This window comes from Schistocerca gregaria, chromosome 6 (genome assembly GCF_023897955.1).
Source record: "Schistocerca gregaria isolate iqSchGreg1 chromosome 6, iqSchGreg1.2, whole genome shotgun sequence".
NCBI lineage: Eukaryota > Metazoa > Arthropoda > Insecta > Orthoptera > Acrididae > Schistocerca > Schistocerca gregaria.
Window position 1 is genome coordinate 585,831,408 of NC_064925.1, and position 19,314 is coordinate 585,850,721.

A 19,314-nucleotide genomic window follows, 5' to 3' on the forward strand; every position below is an offset into this window, starting at 1 on the left:
ATGTAATAAAAACCTGAGAAATCAGTCCGTTTTCGTCATTTGTTATCGAATCGACTTAAAGTCAGATCGTCACATTGGCCGCTCTTCTCTCTGAAACGGTTGTACTTATCGTCTACAAAGCTATGTCACGTGCTGCGGTATGTGGAGACACTAAAAGCACCATAGTAGAACACAGATGAAGCTTCTAAGTTGATGTAATAGCCAGTAAGAAGTAGTACAATTCAAGTTTTAGGTATCGATTATTGACTTTTTAGCTGGCTTTGGTGCCTTGGACATGAGCTAGGACCTTAAGATTCTGCATGTAAGGAGGACTAGCAGCCGAGTTGCACGGGAGAATGTGAAAAGTGTTCATATGTAAAAAAATACCTGAGAAATCCGTCCGTTTTCGTCATTTGTTATCGAATCGACTTAAAGTCAGATCGTCACATTGGTCGCTGTTCTCTCTGAAACGGTTGTACTTATCGTCTGCAAAGGTATGTCGCATGCTGCGGTATGCTGAGACACTACAAGCAGCATAGTAGAACACAGATGAAGCTTCTAAGTTGATGTAATAGCCAGTAAGAAGTAGTACAAATCAAGTTATAGGTATCGATTATTGACTTTTTAGCTAGCTTTGGTGCCTTGGACATGAGCTAGGACCTTAAGATTCAGCATGAAAGGAGGACTAGCAGCCGAATAGCACGGGAGAATGTGAAAAGTGTTCATATGTAGTAAAAACCTGAGAAATTCGTCCGTTTTCGTCATTTGTTATCGAATCGACTTAAAGCCAGATCGTCACATCGGCCGCTCTGCTCTCGGAGACGGTTGTACTTATCGTCTGCAAAGCTATGTCGCGTGTTACCGTAGGCGGAAACAGGAAAAGCACCATAGTAGAACACAGATGAAGCTTCTAAGTTGATGTAATAGCCAGTAAGAAGTAGTCCAATTCAAGTTTTAGGTATCGATTATTGATTTTTTAGCTGGCTTTGGTGCCTTGGACATGAGCTAGGGCCTTAAGATTCTGCATGAAAGGAGGACTAGCAGCCGAGTTGCAGGGGAAAATGTGAAAAGTGTACATATGTAGTAAAAACCTGAGAAATCCGTCCGTTTTCGTCATTTGTTATCGAATCGACTTAAAGCCAGATCGTCACATTGGCCGCTCTGCTCTCGGAAACGGTTGTACTTATCGTCTGGAAAGCTATGTCGCGTGTTGCCGTAGGCGGAAACAGGAAAAGCACCATAGTAGAACACAGATGAAGCTTCTAAGTTGATGTAATAGCCAGTAAGAAGTAGTCCAATTCAAGTTTTAGGTATCGATTATTTACCTTTTAGCTGGCTTTGGTGCCTTGGACATGAGCTACGACCTTAAGATTCTGCATGAAAGGAGGACTAGCAGCCGAGTTGCACGGGAGAATGTGAAAAGTGTTCATATGTAGTAAAAACCTGAGAAATCCGTCCGTTTTCGTCATTTGTTATCGAATCGACTTAAAGCCAGATCGTCACATTGGCCGCTCTTCTCTCTGAAACGGTTGTACTTATCGTCTGCAAAGCTATGTCGCGTGCTGCGGAATGCGGAGACACTAAAAGCACCATAGTAGAACACAGATGAAGCTTCTAAGTTGATATAATAGCCAGTAAGAAGTAGTAGAATTCAAGTTTTTGGTATCCATTATTGACTTTTTAGCTGGCTTTGGTGCCTTGGACATGAGCTAGGACCTTAAGATTCAGCATGAAAGGAGGACTAGCAGCCGAGTTGCACGGGAGAATGTGAAAAGTGTTCATATGTAATAAAAACCTGAGAAATCCGTCCGTTTTCGTCATTTGTTATCGAATCGACTTAAAGCCAGATCGTCACATTGGCCGCTCTGCTCTAGGAAACGGTTGTACTTATCGTCTACTAAGCTATGTCGCGTGCTGCGGTATGCGGAGACACTAAAAGCACCATAGTAGAACACAGATGAAGCTTCTAAGTTAATGTAATAGCCAGGAAGAAGTAGTACAATTCAAGTTTTAGGTATCGATTATTGACTTTTTAGCTGGCTTTGGTGCCTTGGACATGAGCTAGGACCTTATGATTCTGCATGAAAGGAGGACTAGCAGCCGATTTGCACGGGAGAATGTGAAAAGTCTTCATATGTAGTAAAAACCTGAGAAATCCGTCCGTTTTCGTCATTTGTTATCGAATCGACTTAAAGCCAGATCATCACATTGGCCGCTCTTCTCTCTGAAACGGTTGTACTTATCGTCTGCAAAGCTATGTCGCGTACTGCGGTATGTGGAGACACTAAAAGCACCATAGTAGAACACAGATGAACCTTCTATGTTGATGTAATAGCCAGTAAGAAATAGTACAATTCAAGTTTTAGGTATCGATTATTGACTTTTTAGCTGGCTTTGGTGCCTTGGACATGAGCTAGGACCTTAAGATTCAGCATGAAAGGAGGACTAGCAGCCGAGTTGCACGGGAGAATGTGAAAAGTGTTCATATGTAATAAAAACCTGAGAAATCCGTCCGTTTTCGTCATTTGTTATCGAATCGACTTAAAGCCAGATCGTCACATTGGCCGCTCTGCTCTCGGAAACTGTTGTACTTATCGTCTACTAAGCTATGTCGCGTGCTGCGGTATGCGGAGACACTAAAATCACCATAGTAGAACACAGATTAAGCTTCTAAGTTAATGTAATAGCCAGTAAGAAGTAGTACAATTCAAGTCTTAGGTATCGATTATTGACTTTTTAGCTGGCTTTGGTGCCTTGGACATGAGCTAGGACCTTAAGATTCTGCATGAAAGGAGGACTAGCAGCCGAGTTGCACGGGAGAATGTGAAAAGTCTTCATATGTAGTAAAAACCTGAGAAATCCGTCCGTTTTCGTCATTTGTTATCGAATCGACTTAAAGCCAGATCATCACATTGGCCGCTCTTCTCTCTGAAACGGTTGTACTTATCGTCTGCAAAGCTATGTCGCGTACTGCGGTATGTGGAGACACTAAAAGCACCATAGTAGAACACAGATGAACCTTCTAAGTTGATGTAATAGCCAGTAAGAAATAGTACAATTCAAGTTTTAGATATCGATTATTGACTTTTTAGCTGGCTTTAGTGCCTTGGACATGAGCTAGGACCTTAAGATTCTGCATGAAAGGAGGACTAGCAGCCGAGATGCACGTGAGAATGTGAAAAGTGTTCATATGTAGTAAAAACCTGAGAAATCCGTCCGTTTTCGTCATTTGTTATCGAATCGACTTAAAGCCAGATCGTCACATTGGCCGCTCTGCTCTAGGAAACGGTTGTACTTATCGTCTACAAAGCAATGTCGCGTGCTGCGGTATGCGGAGACACTAAAATCACCATAGTAGAACACAGATGAAGCTTCTAAGTTGATGTAATAGCCAGTAAGAAGTAGTACAATTCAAGTTTTAGGTATCGATTATTGACTTTTAGCTAGCTTTGCTGCCTTGGACATGAGCTAGGACCTTAAGATTCTGCATGAAAGGAGGACTAGCAGCCGAGTAGCACGGGAGAATGTGAAAAGTGTTCATATGTAGTAAAAACCTGAGTAATTCGTCCGTTTTCGTCATTTGTTATCGAATCGACTTAAAGCCAGATCGTCACATTGGCCGCTCTTCTCTCTGAAACGCTTGTATTTATCGTCTGCAAAGCTATGTCGCGAGCTGCGGTATGCGGAGACACTAAAATCACCATAGTAGGAAACAGATGAAGCATCTAAGTTGATGTAATAGCCAGTAAGAAGTAATCCAATTCAAGTTTTCGGTATCGATTATTGACTTTTTAGCTGGCTTTGGTGCCTTGGACATGAGCTAGGACCTTATGATTCAGCATGAAAGGAGGACTAGCAGCCGAGTTGCACAGGAGAATGTGAAAAGTGTTCATATGTAATAAAAACCAGAGAAATCCGTCCGTTTTCGTCATTTGTTATCGAATCGACTTAAAGCCAGATCGTCACATTGGCCGCTCTGCTCTCGGAAACGGTTGTACTTATCGTCTGCAAAGCTATGTCGCGTGCTTCGGCATGCTGAGACACTAAAAGCACCATAGTAGACCACAGATCAAGCTTCTAAGTTAATGTAATAGCCAGTAAGAAGTAGTACAATTCAAGTTTTAGGTATCGATTATTGACTTTTTAGCTGGCTTTGGTGCCTTGGACATGAGCTAGGACCTTAAGATTCTGCATGAAAGGAGGACTAGCAGCCGAGTTGCACGGGAGAATGTGAAAAGTCTTCATATGTAGTAAAAACCTGAGAAATCCGTCCGTTTTCGTCATTTGTTATCGAATCGACTTAAAGCCAGATCATCACATTGGCCGCTCTTCTCTCTGAAACGGTTGTACTTATCGTCTGCAAAGCTATGTCGCGTACTGCGGTATGTGGAGACACTAAAACACCATAGTAGAACACAGATGAACCTTCTAAGTTGATGTAATAGCCAGTAAGAAATAGTACAATTCAAGTTTTAGATATCGATTATTGACTTTTTAGCTGGCTCTAGTGCCTTGGACATGAGCTAGGACCTTAAGATTCTGCATGAAAGGAGGACTAGCAGCCGAGTTGCACGTGAGAATGTGAAAAGTGTTCATATGTAGTAAAAACCTGAGAAATCCGTCCGTTTTCGACATTTGTTATCGAATCGACTTAAAGCCAGATAGTCACATTGGCCCCTCTTCTCTCCGAAACGCTTGTACTTATCGTCTGCAAAGCTATGTCGCGTGCTGCGGTATGCGGAGACACTAAAATCACCATAGTAGAACACAGACCAAGCTTCTATGTTGATGTAATAGCCAGTAAGAAGTAGTACAATTCAAGTTTTAGGTATCTATTATTGACTTTTTAGCTGGCTTTGGTGCCTTGGACATGAGCTAGGACCTTAAGATTCTGCATGAAAGGAGGACTAGCAGCCGAGTTGCAGGGGAGAATGTGAAAAGTGTTCATATGTAGTAAAAAGTTGAGAAATCCGTCCGTTTTCGTAATTTGTTATCGAATCGACTTAAAGCCAGATCGTCACATTGGCCGCTCTGCTCTCGGAAACGGTTGTACTTATCGTCTACTAAGCTATGTCGCGTGCTGCGGTTATCGGAGACACTAAAAGCACCATAGTAGAACACAAATGAAGCTTCTAAGTTAATGTAATAGCCAGTAAGAAGTAGTACAATTCAAGTTTTAGGTATCGATTATTGACTTTTTAGCTGTCTTTGGTGCCTTGGACATTAGTTAGGACCTTACGATTCTGCATGAAAGGAGGATTAGCAGCCGAGTTGCACGGGAGAATATGAAAAGTCTTCATATGTAGTAAAAACCTGAGAAATCCGTCCGTTTTCGTCATTTGTTATCGAATCGACTTAAAGCCAGATCATCACATAGGCCGCTCTTCTCTCTGAAACGGTTGTACTTATCGTCTGCAAAGCTATGTCGCGTACTGCGGTATGTGGAGACACTAAAAGCACCATAGTAGAACACAGATGAACCTTCTAAGTTGATGTAATAGCCAGTAAGAAATAGTACAATTCAAGTTTTAGGTATCGATTATTGACTTTTTAGCTGGCTTTGGTGCCTTGGACATGAGCTAGGACCTTAAGATTCTGCATGAAAGGAGGACTAGCAGCCGCGTTGCACGGGAGAATGTGAAAAGTGTTCATATGTAGTAAAAACCTGAGAAATCCGTCCGTTTTCGTCATTTGTTATCGAATCGACTTAAAGCCAGATCGTCACATTGGCCGCTCTGCTCTCGGAAACGGTTGTACTTATCGTCTGCAAAGCTATGTCGCGTGCTTCGGCAAGCTGAGACACTAAAAGCACCATAGTAGAACACAGATCAAGCTTCTAAGTTAATGTAATAGCCAGTAAGAAGTAGTACAATTCAAGTTTTAGGTATCGATTATTGACTTTTTAGCTGGCTTTGGTGCCTTGGACATGAGCTAGGACCTTACGATTCTGCATGAAAGGAGGACTAGCAGCCGAGTTGCATGGGAGAATGTGAAAAGTCTTCATATGTAGTAAAAACCTGAGAAATCCGTCCGTTTTCGTCATTTGTTATCGAATCGACTTAAAGCCAGATCATCACATTGGCCGCTCTTCTCTCTGAAACGGTTGTACTTATCGTCTGCAAAGCTATGTCGCGTACTGCGGTATGTGGAGACACTAAAAGCACCATAGTAGAACACAGATGAACCTTCTAAGTTGATGTAATAGCCAGTAAGAAATAGTACAATTCAAGTTTTAGATATCGATTATTGACTTTTTAGCTGGCTTTAGTGCCTTGGACATGAGCTAGGACCTTAAGATTCTGCATGAAAGGAGGACTAGCAGCCGAGTTGCACGTGAGAATGTGAAAAGTGTTCATATGTAGTAAAAACCTGAGAAATCCGTCCGTTTTCGTCATTTGTTATCGAATCGACTTAAAGCCAGATAGTCACATTGGCCCCTCTTCTCTCCGAAACGCTAGTACTTATCGTCTGCAAAGCTATGTCGCGTGCTGCGGTATGCGGAGACACTAAAATCACCATAGTAGAACACAGACCAAGCTTCTAAGTTGATGTAATAGCCAGTAAGAAGTAGTACAATTCAAGTTTTAGGTATCTATTATTGACTTTTTAGCTGGCTTTGGTGCCTTGGACATGAGCTAGGACCTTAAGATTCTGCATGAAAGGAGGACTAGCAGCCGAGTTGCAGGGGAGAATGTGAAAAGTGTTCATATGTAGTAAAAAGTTGAGAAATCCGTCCGTTTTCGTAATTTGTTATCGAATCGACTTAAAGCCAGATCGTCACATTGGCCGCTCTGCTCTCGGAAACGGTTGTACTAATGGTCTACTAAGCTATGTCGCGTGCTGCGGTATGCGGAGACACTAAAAGCACCATAGTAGAACACAAATGAAGCTTCTAAGTTAATGTAATAGCCAGTAAGAAGTAGTACAATTCAAGTTTTAGGTATCGATTATTGACTTTTTAGCTGTCTTTGGTGCCTTGGACATTAGTTAGGACCTTACGATTCTGCATGAAAGGAGGATTAGCAGCCGAGTTGCACGGGAGAATGTGAAAAGTCTTCATATGTAGTAAAAACATGAGAAATCCGTCCGTTTTAGTCATTTGTTATCGAATCGACTAAAAGCCAGATCAACACATTGGCCGCTCTTCTCTCTGAAACGGTTGTACTTATCGTCTGCAAAGCTATGTCGCGTACTGCGGTATGTGGAGACACTAAAAGCACCATAGTAGAACACAGATGAACCTTCTAAGTTGATGTAATAGCCAGTAAGAAATAGTACAATTCAAGTTTTAGGTATCGATTATTGACTTTTTAGCTGGCTTTGGTGCCTTGGACATGAGCTACGGCCTTAAGATTCTGCATGAAAGGAGGACTAGCAGCCGAGTTGCACGGGAGAATGTGAAAAGTGTTCATATGTAGTAAAAACCTGAGAAATCCGTCCGTTTTCGTCATTTGTTATCGAATCGACCTAAAGCCAGATCGTCACATTGGTCGCTCTTCTCTCTGAAAAGGTTGTACTTATCGTCTACAAAGCTACGTCGCGTGCTGCGGTATGCGGAGACACTAAAATCACCATAGTAGAACACAGATGAGGCTTTCTAAGCTGATGTAATAGCCAGTAAGAAGTAATACAATTCAAGTTTTAGGTATCAATTATTGACTTTTTAGCTAGCTTTGGCGCCTTGGACATGAGCTAGGGCCTTAAGATTCTGCATGAAAGGAGGACTAGCAGCCGAGTAGCACGGGAGAATGTGAAAAGTGCTCTTATGTAGTAAAAACCTGAGAAATTCGTCCGTTTTCGTCATTTGTTATCGAATCGACTTAAAGCCAGATCGTCACATTGGCCGCTCTTCTCTCTGAAACGCTTGTACTTATCGTCTGCAAAGCTATGTCGCGTGCTGCGGTATGCGGAGACACTAAAATCACCATAGTAGAACACAGATGAAGCTTCTAAGTTGACGTAATAGCCAGGAAGAAGTAGTACTATTCAAGTTTTAGGTATCGATTATTGACTTTTTAGCTGGCTTTGGTGCCTTGGACATGAGCTAGGACCTTAAGATTCTGCATTAAAGGAGGACTAGCAGCCGATTTGCAAGGGAGAATGTGAAAAGTGCTCATATGTAGTAAAAACCCGAGAAATCCGTCCGTTTTCGTCATTTGTTATCGAATCGAGTTAAAGCCAGGTCGTCACATTAGCCGCTCTTCTCTCTGAAACGGTTGTACTTATCGATTGCAAAGCTATGTCGCGTGTTGCGGTATGCGGAGACACTAAACGCACCATAGTAGAACATAGATGAAGCTTCTAAGTTGACGTAATAGCCAGGAAGAAGTAGTACAATTCAAGTTTTAGGTATCGATTATTGACATTTTAGCTGGCTTTGGTGCCTTGGACATGAGCTAGGACCTTAACATTTTGCATGAAAGGAGGACTAGCAGCCGATTGGCATGGGAGAATGTGAAAAGTGTTCATATGTAGTAAAAACCCGAGAAATCCGTCCGTTTTAGTCATTTGTTATCGAATCGACTTAAAGCCAGATCGTCACATTGGCCGCTCTTCTCTCTGAAACGGTTGTACTTGTCGTTTGCAAAGCTATGTCGCGTGCTGCGGTATGCTGAGACACTATTAGCACCATAGTAGCACACAGATGAAGCATCTAAGTTGATGTAATAGCCAGTAAGAAGTAATCCAATTCAAGTTTAGGGTATCGATTATTGACTTTTTAGCTGGCTTTGGTGCCTTGGACATGAGCTAGGACCTTAAGATTCTGCATAAAAGGAGGACTAGCAGCCGAGTTGCACGGGAGAATGTGAAAAGTGTTCATATGTAAAAAAATACCTGAGAAATCCGTCCGTTTTCGTCATTTGTTATCGAATCGACTTAAAGCCAGATCGTCACATTGGTTGCTCCTCTCTCTGAAACGGTTGTACTTATCGTCTGCAAAGCTATGTCGCATTCTGCGGTATGCTGAGACACTACAAGCAGCATAGTAGAACACAGATGAAGCTTCTAAGTTGATGTAATAGCCAGTAAGAAGTAGTACAAATCAAGTTTTAGGTATCGATTATTGACTTTTTAGCTGGCTTTGGTGCCTTGGACATGAGCTACGGCCTTAAGATTCTGCATGAAAGGAGGACTAGCAGCCGAGTTGCACGGGAGAATGTGAAAAGTGTTCATATGTAGTAAAAACCTGAGAAATCCGTCCGTTTTCGTCATTTGTTATCGAATCGACCTAAAGCCAGATCGTCACATTGGTCGCTCTTCTCTCTGAAAAGGTTGTACTTATCGTCTACAAAGCTACGTCGCGTGCTGCGGTATGCGGAGACACTAAAATCACCATAGTAGAACACAGATGAGGCTTCTAAGCTGATGTAATAGCCAGTAAGAAGTAATACAATTCAAGTTTTAGGTATCGATTATTGACTTTTTAGCTAGCTTTGGTGCCTTGGACATGAGCTAGGACCTTAAGATTCTGCATGAAAGGAGGACTAGCAGCCGAGTAGCACGGGAGAATGTGAAAAGTGCTCTTATGTAGTAAAAACCTGAGAAATTCGTCCGTTTTCGTCATTTGTTATCGAATCGACTTAAAGCCAGATCGTCACATTGGCCGCTCTTCTCTCTGAAACGCTTGTACTTATCGTCTGCAAAGCTATGTCGCGTGCTGCGGTATGCGGAGACACTAAAATCACCATAGTAGAACACAGATGAAGCTTCTAAGTTGACGTAATAGCCAGGAAGAAGTAGTACAATTCAAGTTTTAGGTATTGAATATTGAATTTTTAGCTGGCTTTGGTGCCTTGGACATGAGCTAGGACCTTAATATTCTGCATGAAAGGAGGACTAGCAGCCGAGTTGCATGGGAGAATGTGAAAAGTTTTCATATGTAGTAAGAACCTGAGAAATCCGTCCGTTTTCGTAATTTGTTATCGAATCGACTTAAAGCCAGATCGTCACATTGCCCGCTCTGCTCTCGGAAACGGTTATACTTATCGTCTGCAAAGCTATGTCGCGTGCTGCGGTATGCGGAGACACTAAAAGCACCATAGTAGAACACAGATGAAGCTTCTAAGTTGATGTAATAGCCAGTAACAAGTAGTACAATTAAAGTTTTAGGTGTCGGTTAATGACTTTTTACCCTTCTTTGGTGCCTTGGACACGAGCTAGGAAATTAAGATTTTGCATGAAGGAGGACTAGCAGCCGAGTTGCACGGGAGAATGTGAAAAGTGTTCATATGTAGTAAAAACCCGAGAAATCCATCCGTTTTCGTCATTTGTTATCGAATCGACTTAAAGCCAGATCGTCACATTGGCCGCTCTTCTCTCTGAAACGGTTGTACTTATCGTCTACAGAGCTATGTCGCGTGCTGCAATATGCGGAGACACTAAAAGCACCATAGTGGAACACAGATGATGCTTCTAAGTTGATGTAATAGCCAGTAAGAAGTAGTCCAATTCAAGATGTAGGTATCGATTATTGACTTTTTAGCTGGCTTTGGTGCCTTGGACATGAGCTAGGACTTTAAGATTCTGCATAAAAGGGGGACTAGCAGCCCAGTTGCACGGGAGAATGTGAAAAGTGTTCATATGTATTAAAAACCAGAGAAATCCGTCCGTTTTCGTCATTTGTTATCGAATCGACTTAAAGCCAGATCGTCACATTGGCCGCTCTTCTCTCTGATACGCTTGTACTTATCGTCTGCAAAGCTATGTCGCGTGCTGCGGTATGTGGAGACACTAAAAGCAGCATAGTAGAACACAGATGAAGCTTCTAAGTTGATGTAATAGCCAGTAAGAAGTAGTACAATTCAAGTTTTAGGTATCGATTATTGACTTTTTAGCTGGCTTTGTTGCCTTGGACATGAGCTAGGACCTTAACATTCTGCATGAAAGGAGGACTAGCAGCCGAGTTGCACGGGAGATTGTGAAAAGTGTTCATATGTAGTAAAAACCTTAGAAATCCGTCCATTTTCGTCATTTGTTATCGAATCGACTTAAAGCCAGATCGTCACATTGGCCGCTCTTCTCTCCGAAACGCTTGTACTTATCGTCTGCAAAGCTATGTCGCGTACTGCGGTATCCGGAGACACTGCACTCACCATAGTAGAACACAGTTCAAGCTTCTAAGTTGATGTAATAGCCAGTAAGAAGTAGTACAATTCAAGTTTTAGGTATCGATTATTGACTTTTTAGCTGGCTTTGGTGCCTTGGACATGAGCTAGGACCTTAAGATTCTGCATGAATTAGGACTAGCAGCCGAGTTGCAGGGGAGAATGTGAAAAATGTTCATATGTAGTAAAAACCAGAGAAATCCGTCCGTTTTCGTCATTTGTTATCGAATCGACTTAAAGCCAGATCGTCACATTGGCCGCTCTTCTCTCTGAAACGGTTGTACTTATCGTCTGCAAAGCTATGTCGCGTGTTGCCGTAGGCGGAAACAGGAAAAGCACCATAGTAGAACACAGATGAAGCTTCTAAGTTGATGTAATAGCCAGTAAGAAGTAGTCCAATTCAAGTTTTAGGTATCGATTATTGACTTTTTAGCTGGCTTTGGTGCCTTGGACATGAGCTAGGACCTTAAGATTCTGCATGAAACGAGGACTAGCAGCCAAGTTGCACGGGAGGATGTGAAAAGTGTTCATATGTAGTAAAAACCTTAGAAATCCTTCCGTTTTCGTCATTTGTTATCGAATCGACTTAAAGCCAGATCGTCACATTGGCCGCTCTTCTCTCTGAAACGCTTGTACTTATCGTCTGCAAAGCTATGTCGCGTGCTGCGGTATGTGGAGACACTAGAAGCACCATAGTAGAACACAGATGAAGCTTCTAAGTTGATGTAATAGCCAGTAAGAAGTAGTGGAATTCAAGTTTAAGTATCGATTATTGACTTTTTAGCTGGCTTTGGTGCCTTGGACATGAGCTAGGACCCTAAGATTCTGCATGAAAGGAGGACTAGCAGCCGAGTTGCACGGGAGAATGAGAAAAGTGTTCATATGTAGTAAAAACCTGAGAAATCCGTCCGTTTTCGTCATTTGTTATCGAATCGACTTAAAGCCAGATCGTCACATTGGCCGCTCTTCTCTCTGAAACGGTTGTACTTATCGTCTGCAAAGCTATGTCGCGTGCTGCGGTATGTGGAGACACTAAAATCACCATAGTAGAACACAGATGAAGCTTCTAAGTTGATGTAATAGCCAGTAAGAAGTAGTACAATTCAAGTTTTAGGTATCGATTATTGAATTTTTAGCTGGCTTTGTTGCCTTGGACATGAGCTAGGACCTTAAGATTCTGCATGAAAGGAGGACTAGCAGCCGAGTTGCAGGGAAGAATGTGAAAAATGTTCATATGTAGTAAAAACCAAAGAAATCCGTCCATTTTCGTCATTTGTTATCGAATCGACTTAAAGCCAGATCGTCACATTGGCCGTTCTGCTCTCGGAAACGCTTGTACTTATCGTCTGCAAAGCTATGTCGCGTGTTGCCGTAGGCGGAAACAGGAAAAGCATCATAGTAGAACACAGATGAAGCTTCTAAGTTTATGTAATAGCCAGTAAGAAGTAGTCCATTTCAAGTTTTAGGTATCGATTATTGACTTTTTAGCTGGCTTTGGTGCCTTGGACATGAGCTAGGACCTTACGATTCTGCATGAAATGAGGACTGGCAGCCGAGTTGCAGGGGAGAATGTGAAAAGTGTTCATATGTAGTAAAAACCTGAGAAATCCGTCCGTTTTCGTCATTTGTTATGGAATCGACTTAAAGCCAGATCGTCACATTGCCCGCTGTGCTCTCTGAAACGGTTGTACTTATCGTCTGCAAAGCTATGTCGCGTGCTGCGGTATGTGGAGACACTCAAAGCACCATAGTAGAACACAGATGAAGCTTCTAAGTTGATGTAATTGCCAGTAAGAAGTAGTACAATTCAAGTTTTAGGTATCGATTATTGACTTTTTAGCTGGCTTTGGTGCCTTGGACATGAGCTAGGACCTTAAATTTCTGAATGAAAGGAGGACTAGCAGCCGCGTTGCACGGGAGAATGTGAAAAGTGTTCATATGTAGTAAAAACCTTAGAAATCCTTCCGTTTTCGTCATTTGTTATCGAATCGACTTACAGCCAGATCGTCACATTGGCCGCTCTTCTCTCTGACACTCTTGTACTTATCGTCTGCAAAGCTATGTCGCGTGCTGCGGTATGCGGAGACACTACAATCACCATAGTAGAACACAGATGAAGCTTTTAAGTTGATGTAATAGCCAGTAAGAAGTAGTACAATTCAAGTTTTAGGTATCGATTATTGAGTTTGTAGCTGGCTTTGGTGCCTTGGACATTAGCTAGGACCTTAACATTCTGCATGAAAGGAGGACTAGCAGCCGAGTTGCAGGGGAGAATGTGAAAAGTGTTCATATGTAGTAAAAACCTGAGAAATCCGTCCGTTTTGGTCATTTGTTATCGAATCGACTTAAAGCCAGATCGTCACATTGGCCGCCCTTCTCTCTGAAACGGTTGTACTTATCGTCTGCAAAGCTATGTCTCGTGCTGCGGTATGCGGAGACACTAAAATCACCATAGTAGAACATAGATCAAGCTTCTAAGTTGATGTAATAGCCAGTAAGAAGTAGTACAATTCTAGTTTTAAGTATCGATTATTGACTTTTTAGCTGCCTTTGGTGCCTTGGACATGAGCTAGGACCTTAAGATTCTGCATGAATTAGGACTAGCAGCCGAGTTGCAGGGGAGAATGTGAAAAATGTTCATATGTAGTAAAAACCAGAGAAATCCGTCCGTTTTCGTCATTTGTTATCGAATCGACTTAAAGCCAGATCGTCACATTGGCCGTTCTGCTCTCGGAAACACTTGTACTTATCGTCTGCAAAGCTATGTCGCGTGTTGCCGTAGACAGAAACAGGAAAAGCATCATAGTAGAACACAGATGAAGCTTCTAAGTTGATGTAATAGCCAGTAAGAATTAGTCCATTTCAAGTTTTAGGTATCTATTATTGACTTTTTAGCTGGCTTTGGTGCCTTGGACATGAGCTAGAACCTTACGATTCTGCATGAAAGGAGGACTGGCAGCCGAGTTGCAGGGGAGAATGTGAAAAGCGTTCATATGTAGTAAAAACCTGAGAAATCCGTCCGATTTCGTCATTTGTTATCGAATCGACTTAAAGCCAGATCGTCACATTGCCCGCTCTGCTCTCGGAAACGGTTGTACTTATCGTCTGCAAAGCTATGTCGCGTGTTGCCGTAGGCGGAAAAAGGAAAAGCACCGTAGTAGCACACAGATGAAGCTTCTAAGTTGATGTAATAGCCAGTAAGAAGTAGTCCAATTCAAGTTTTAGGTATCGATTATTGACTTTTTAGCTGGCTTTGGTGCCTTGGACATGAGCTAGGACCTTATCATTCTGCATGAAAGGAGGACTAGCTGCCGCGTTGCACGGGAGAATGTGAAAAGTGTTCATATGTAGTAAAAACCTTAGAAATCCGTCCATTTTCGTCATTTGTTATCGAATCGACTTAAAGCCAGATCGTCACATTGGCCGCTCTTCTCTCTGAAACGGTTGTACTTATCGTCTGCAATGCTATGTCGCGTGCTGCGGTAAGCGGAGACACTAAAATCACCATAGTAGAACACAGATGAAGCATCTAAGTTGATGTAATAGCCAGTAAGAAGTAATCCAATTCAAGTTTTAGGTATCGATTATTGATTTTTTAGCTGGCTTTGGTGCCTTGGACATGAGCTAGGACCTTATGATTCTGCATGAAAGGAGGACTAGCAGCCGAGTTGCACGGGAGAATGTGAAAAGTGTTCATATGCAGTAAAAACCTGAGACATCCGTCCGTTTTCGTCATTTGTTATCGAATCGACTTAACGCCAGATAGTCACATTGGCCGCTCTTCTCTCTGAAACGCTTGTACTTATCGTCTGCAAAGCTGTGTCGCGTGCTGCGGTATGCGGAGACACTAAAATCACCATAGTAGAACACAGATCAAGCTTCTAAGTTGATGTAATAGCAAGTAAGAAGTAGTACAATTCAAGTTTTACAATTCAAGTTTTAGGTATCGATTATTGACTTTTTAGCTGGCTTTGGTGCCTTGGACATGAGCTAGGACCTTACGATTCTGCATGAAAGGAGGACTAGCAGCCGAGTTGCAGGGGAGAATGTGAAAAGTATTCATATGTAGTAAAAACCTGAGAAATCCGTTCGTTTTTGTCATTTGTTATCGAATTGACTTAAAGCCAGATCGTCACTTTGGCCGCTCTGCTCTCGGAAACGGTTGTACTTATCGTCTGCAAAGCTATGTCGCGTGCTGCTGTATGCGGAGGCACTAAAAGCACCATAGTAGAACACATATGAAGCTTCTAAGATGATGTAATAGCCAGTAAGAAGTAGTTCAATTCAAGTTTTAGGTATCGATTATTGACTTTTTAGCTGGCTTTGGTGCCTTGGACATGAGCTAGGACCTTAACATTCTGCATGAAAGGAGGACTAGCAGCCGAGTTGCACGGGAGAATGTGAAAAGTGTTCATATGTAGTAAAAACCTTAGAAATCTGTCCGTTTTCGTCATTTGTTATCGAATCGACTTGAGCCAGATCGTCACATTGGCCGCTCTTCTCTCTGAAACGGTTGTACTTATCGTCTGCAAAGCTATGTTGCGTGCTGCGGTATGCGGAGACACTAAAAGCAACATAGTAGGAAACAGATGAAGCATCTAAGTTGATGTAATAGCCAGTAAGAAGTAATCCAATTCAAGTTTTGGGTATCGATTATTGACTTTTTAGCTGGCTTTGGTGCCTTGGACATGAGCTAGGACCTTAAGATTCTGCATGAAAGGAGGACTAGCAGCCGAGTTGCACGGGAGAATGTGAAAAGTTTTCATATGTAGTAAAAACCTGAGAGATCCGTCCGTTTTCGTCATTTGTTATCGAATCGACTTAAAGCCAGATCGACACATTGGCCGCTCTTCTCTCTGAAACACTTGTACTTATCGTCTGCAAAGCTATGTCGCGTGCTGCGGTATGCTGAGACACTACAAGCACCATAGTAGAACACAGATGAAGCTTCTAAGTTGATGTAATAGCCAGTAAGAGGTAGTACAATTCAAGTTTTAGTTACTGAATATTGACCTTTTAGCTGGCTTTGGTGCCTTGGACATGAGCTAGGACCTTAAGATTCTGCATGAAAGGAGGACTAGCAGCCGAGTTGCACGGGAGAATATGAAAATTGTTCATATGTAGTAAAAACCTGAGACATACGTCCGTTTTCGTCATTTGTTATCGAATCGACTTAAAACCAGATCGTCACATTGGCCGCTCTTCTCTCTGAAACGCTTGTACTTATCGTCTGCAAAACTATGTCGCGTGCTGCGGTATGCGGAGAAACTAAAACCACCGTAGTAGAACACACATGAAGCTTCTAAGTTGATGTAATAGCCAGTAGGAAGTAGTACAATTCTAGTTTTAGGTATCGATTATTGACTTTTTAGCTGGCTTGGTGCCTTGGACATGAGCTAGGACCTTAAGATTCTGCATGAAAGGAGGACTAGCAGCCGAGTTGCAGGGGAGAATGTGAAAAGTGTTCATATGCAGTGAAAACCAGAGAAATCCGTCCGTTTTCGTCATTTGTTATCGAATCGACTTAAAGCCAGATCGTCACATTGGCCGTTCTGCTCTCGGAAACGCTTGTACTTATCGTCTGCAAAGCTATGTCGCGTGTTGCCGTAGGCGGAAACAGGAAAAGCATCATAGTAGAACACAGATGAAGCATCTAAGTTGATGTAATAGCCAGTAAGAAGTAGCCCATTTCAAGTTTTAGGTATCGATTATTGACTTTTTAGCTGGCTTTGGTGCCTTGGACATGAGCTAGGACCTTACGATTCTGCATGAAAGGAGGACTGGCAGCCGAGTTGCAGGGGAGAATGTGAAATGTGTTCATATGTAGTAAAAACCTGAGAAATCCGTCCGTTTTCGTCATTTGTTATCGAATCGACTTAAAGCCAGATCGTCACATTGCCCGCTCTGCTCTCGGAAACGGTTGTACTTATCGTCTGCAAAGCTATGTCGCGTGCTGCGGTATGCGGAGACACTAAAAGCACCACAGTAGAACACAGATGAAGCTTCTAAGTTGATGTAATAGCCAGTAAGAAGTAGTACAATTCAAGGTTTAGGTATCGATTATTGACTTTTTAGCTGGCTTTGGTGCCTTGGACATGAGCTAGGACCTTAACATTTTGCATGAAAGGAGGACTAGCAGCCGAGTTGCACGGGAGAATGTGAAAAGTGTTCATATGTAGTAAAAACCTTAGAAATCTGTCCGTTTTCGTCATTTGTTATCGAATCGACTTAAAGCCAGATCGTCACATTGGCCGCTCTTCTCTCTGAAACGGTTGTACTTATCGTCTGCAAAACTATGTCGCGTGCTGCGGTATGCGGAGAAACTAAAACCACCTCTAGTAGAACACACACGAAGCTTCTAAGTTGATGTTATAGCCAGTAAGAAGTAGTACAATTCAAGTTTTAGGTATTGATTATTGACTTTTTAGCTGGCTTTGGTGCCTTGGACATGAGCTAGGACCTTAAGATTCTGCATGAAAGGAGGACTAGCAGCCGAGTTGCACGGGAGAATGTGAAAAGTGTTCATATGTTGTAAAAACCTGAGAAATCCGTCCGTTTTCGTCATTTGTTATCGAATCGACTTAAAGCCAGTTCGTCACATTGGCCGCTCTGCTCTCTGAAACGGTTGTACTTATCGTCTGCAAAGCTATGTCGCGTACTGCGGTATTCGGAGACACTAAAAGCACCACAGTAGAACACAGATGAAGCTTGTAAGTTGATGTAATATCCAGTAAGAAGTAGTACAATTCAAGTTTTAGGAATCGATTATTGACTTTTTGGCTGGCTTTGGTGCCTTGGACATGAGCTAGGACCTTAAGATTCTGCATGAAAGGAGGACTAGCAGCCGAGTTGCACGGGAGAATGTGAAAAGTGTTCATATGTAGTAAAAACCTGAGACATCCGTCCGTTTTCGTCATTTGTTATCGAATCGACTTAAAGCCACATCGTCACATTGGCCGCTCTTCTCTCTGAAACGGTTGTACTTATAGTTTGCAAAACTATGTCCCCTGCTGCGGTATGCGGAGAAACTAAAAGCACCGTAGTAGAACACAGATGAAGCTTCTAAGTTGATGTATTAGCCAGTAAGAAGTAGTACAATTCAAGTTTTAGGTATTGATTATTGACTTTTTAGCTGGCTTTGGTGCCTTGGACATGAGCTAGGACCTTAAGATTCTGCATGAAAGGAGGACTAGCAGCCGAGTTGCACGGGAGAATGTGAAAAGTGTTCATATGTAGTAAAAACCTGAGACATCCGTCCGTTTTCGTCATTTGTTATCGAATCGACTTAAAGCCACATCGTCACATTGGCCGCTCTTCTCTCTGAAACGGTTGTACTTATCGTCTGCAAAACCATGTCGCGGGCTGCGGTATGCGGAGAAACTAAAAGCACCGTAGTAGAACACAGATGAAGCTTCTAAGTTGATGTAATAGCCAGTAAGAAGTAGTAGAATTCAAGTTTTAGGTATCGATTATTGACTTTTTAGCTGGCTTTGGTGCCGTGGACATGAGCTAGGACCTTAAGATTCTGCATGAAAGGAGGACTAGCAGCCGAGTTGCACGGGAGGATGTGAAAAGTGTTCATATGTAGTAAAAACCTGAGAAATCCGTAGGTTTTCCTCATTTGTTATCGAATCGACTTAAAGCCAGATCGTCACATTAGCCGCTCTTCTCTCTGAAACGGTTGTACTTATCGTCTGCAAAGCTATGTCGCGAGCTGTGGTATGCGGAGACACTATAATCACCATAGTAGGAACAGATGAAGTATCTAAGTTGATGTAATAGCCAGTAAGAAGTAATCCAATTCAAGTTTTGGGTATCGATTATTGACTTTTTAGCTGACTTTGGTGCCTTGGACATGAGCTAAGAGCTTAAGATTCTGCATGAAAGGAGGACTAGCAGCCGAGTTGCACGGGAGAATGTGAAAAGTGTTCATATGTAGTAAAAACCTGAGAAATCCGTCCGTTTTCGTCATTTGTTATCGAATCGACTTAAAGCCAGATCGTCAAATTGGCCGCTCTTCTCTCTGAAACGGTTGTACTTATCGTCTGCAAAGCTATGTCGCGTGCTGCGGTATGTGGAGACACTAAAAGCACCATAGTAGAACACAGATCAAGCTTCTAAGTTGATGTAATAGCCAGTAAGAAGTAGTACAATTCAAGTTTTAGGTATTGAATATTGACCTTTTAGCTGGCTTTGGTGCCTTGGACATGAGCTAGGACCTTAAGATTCT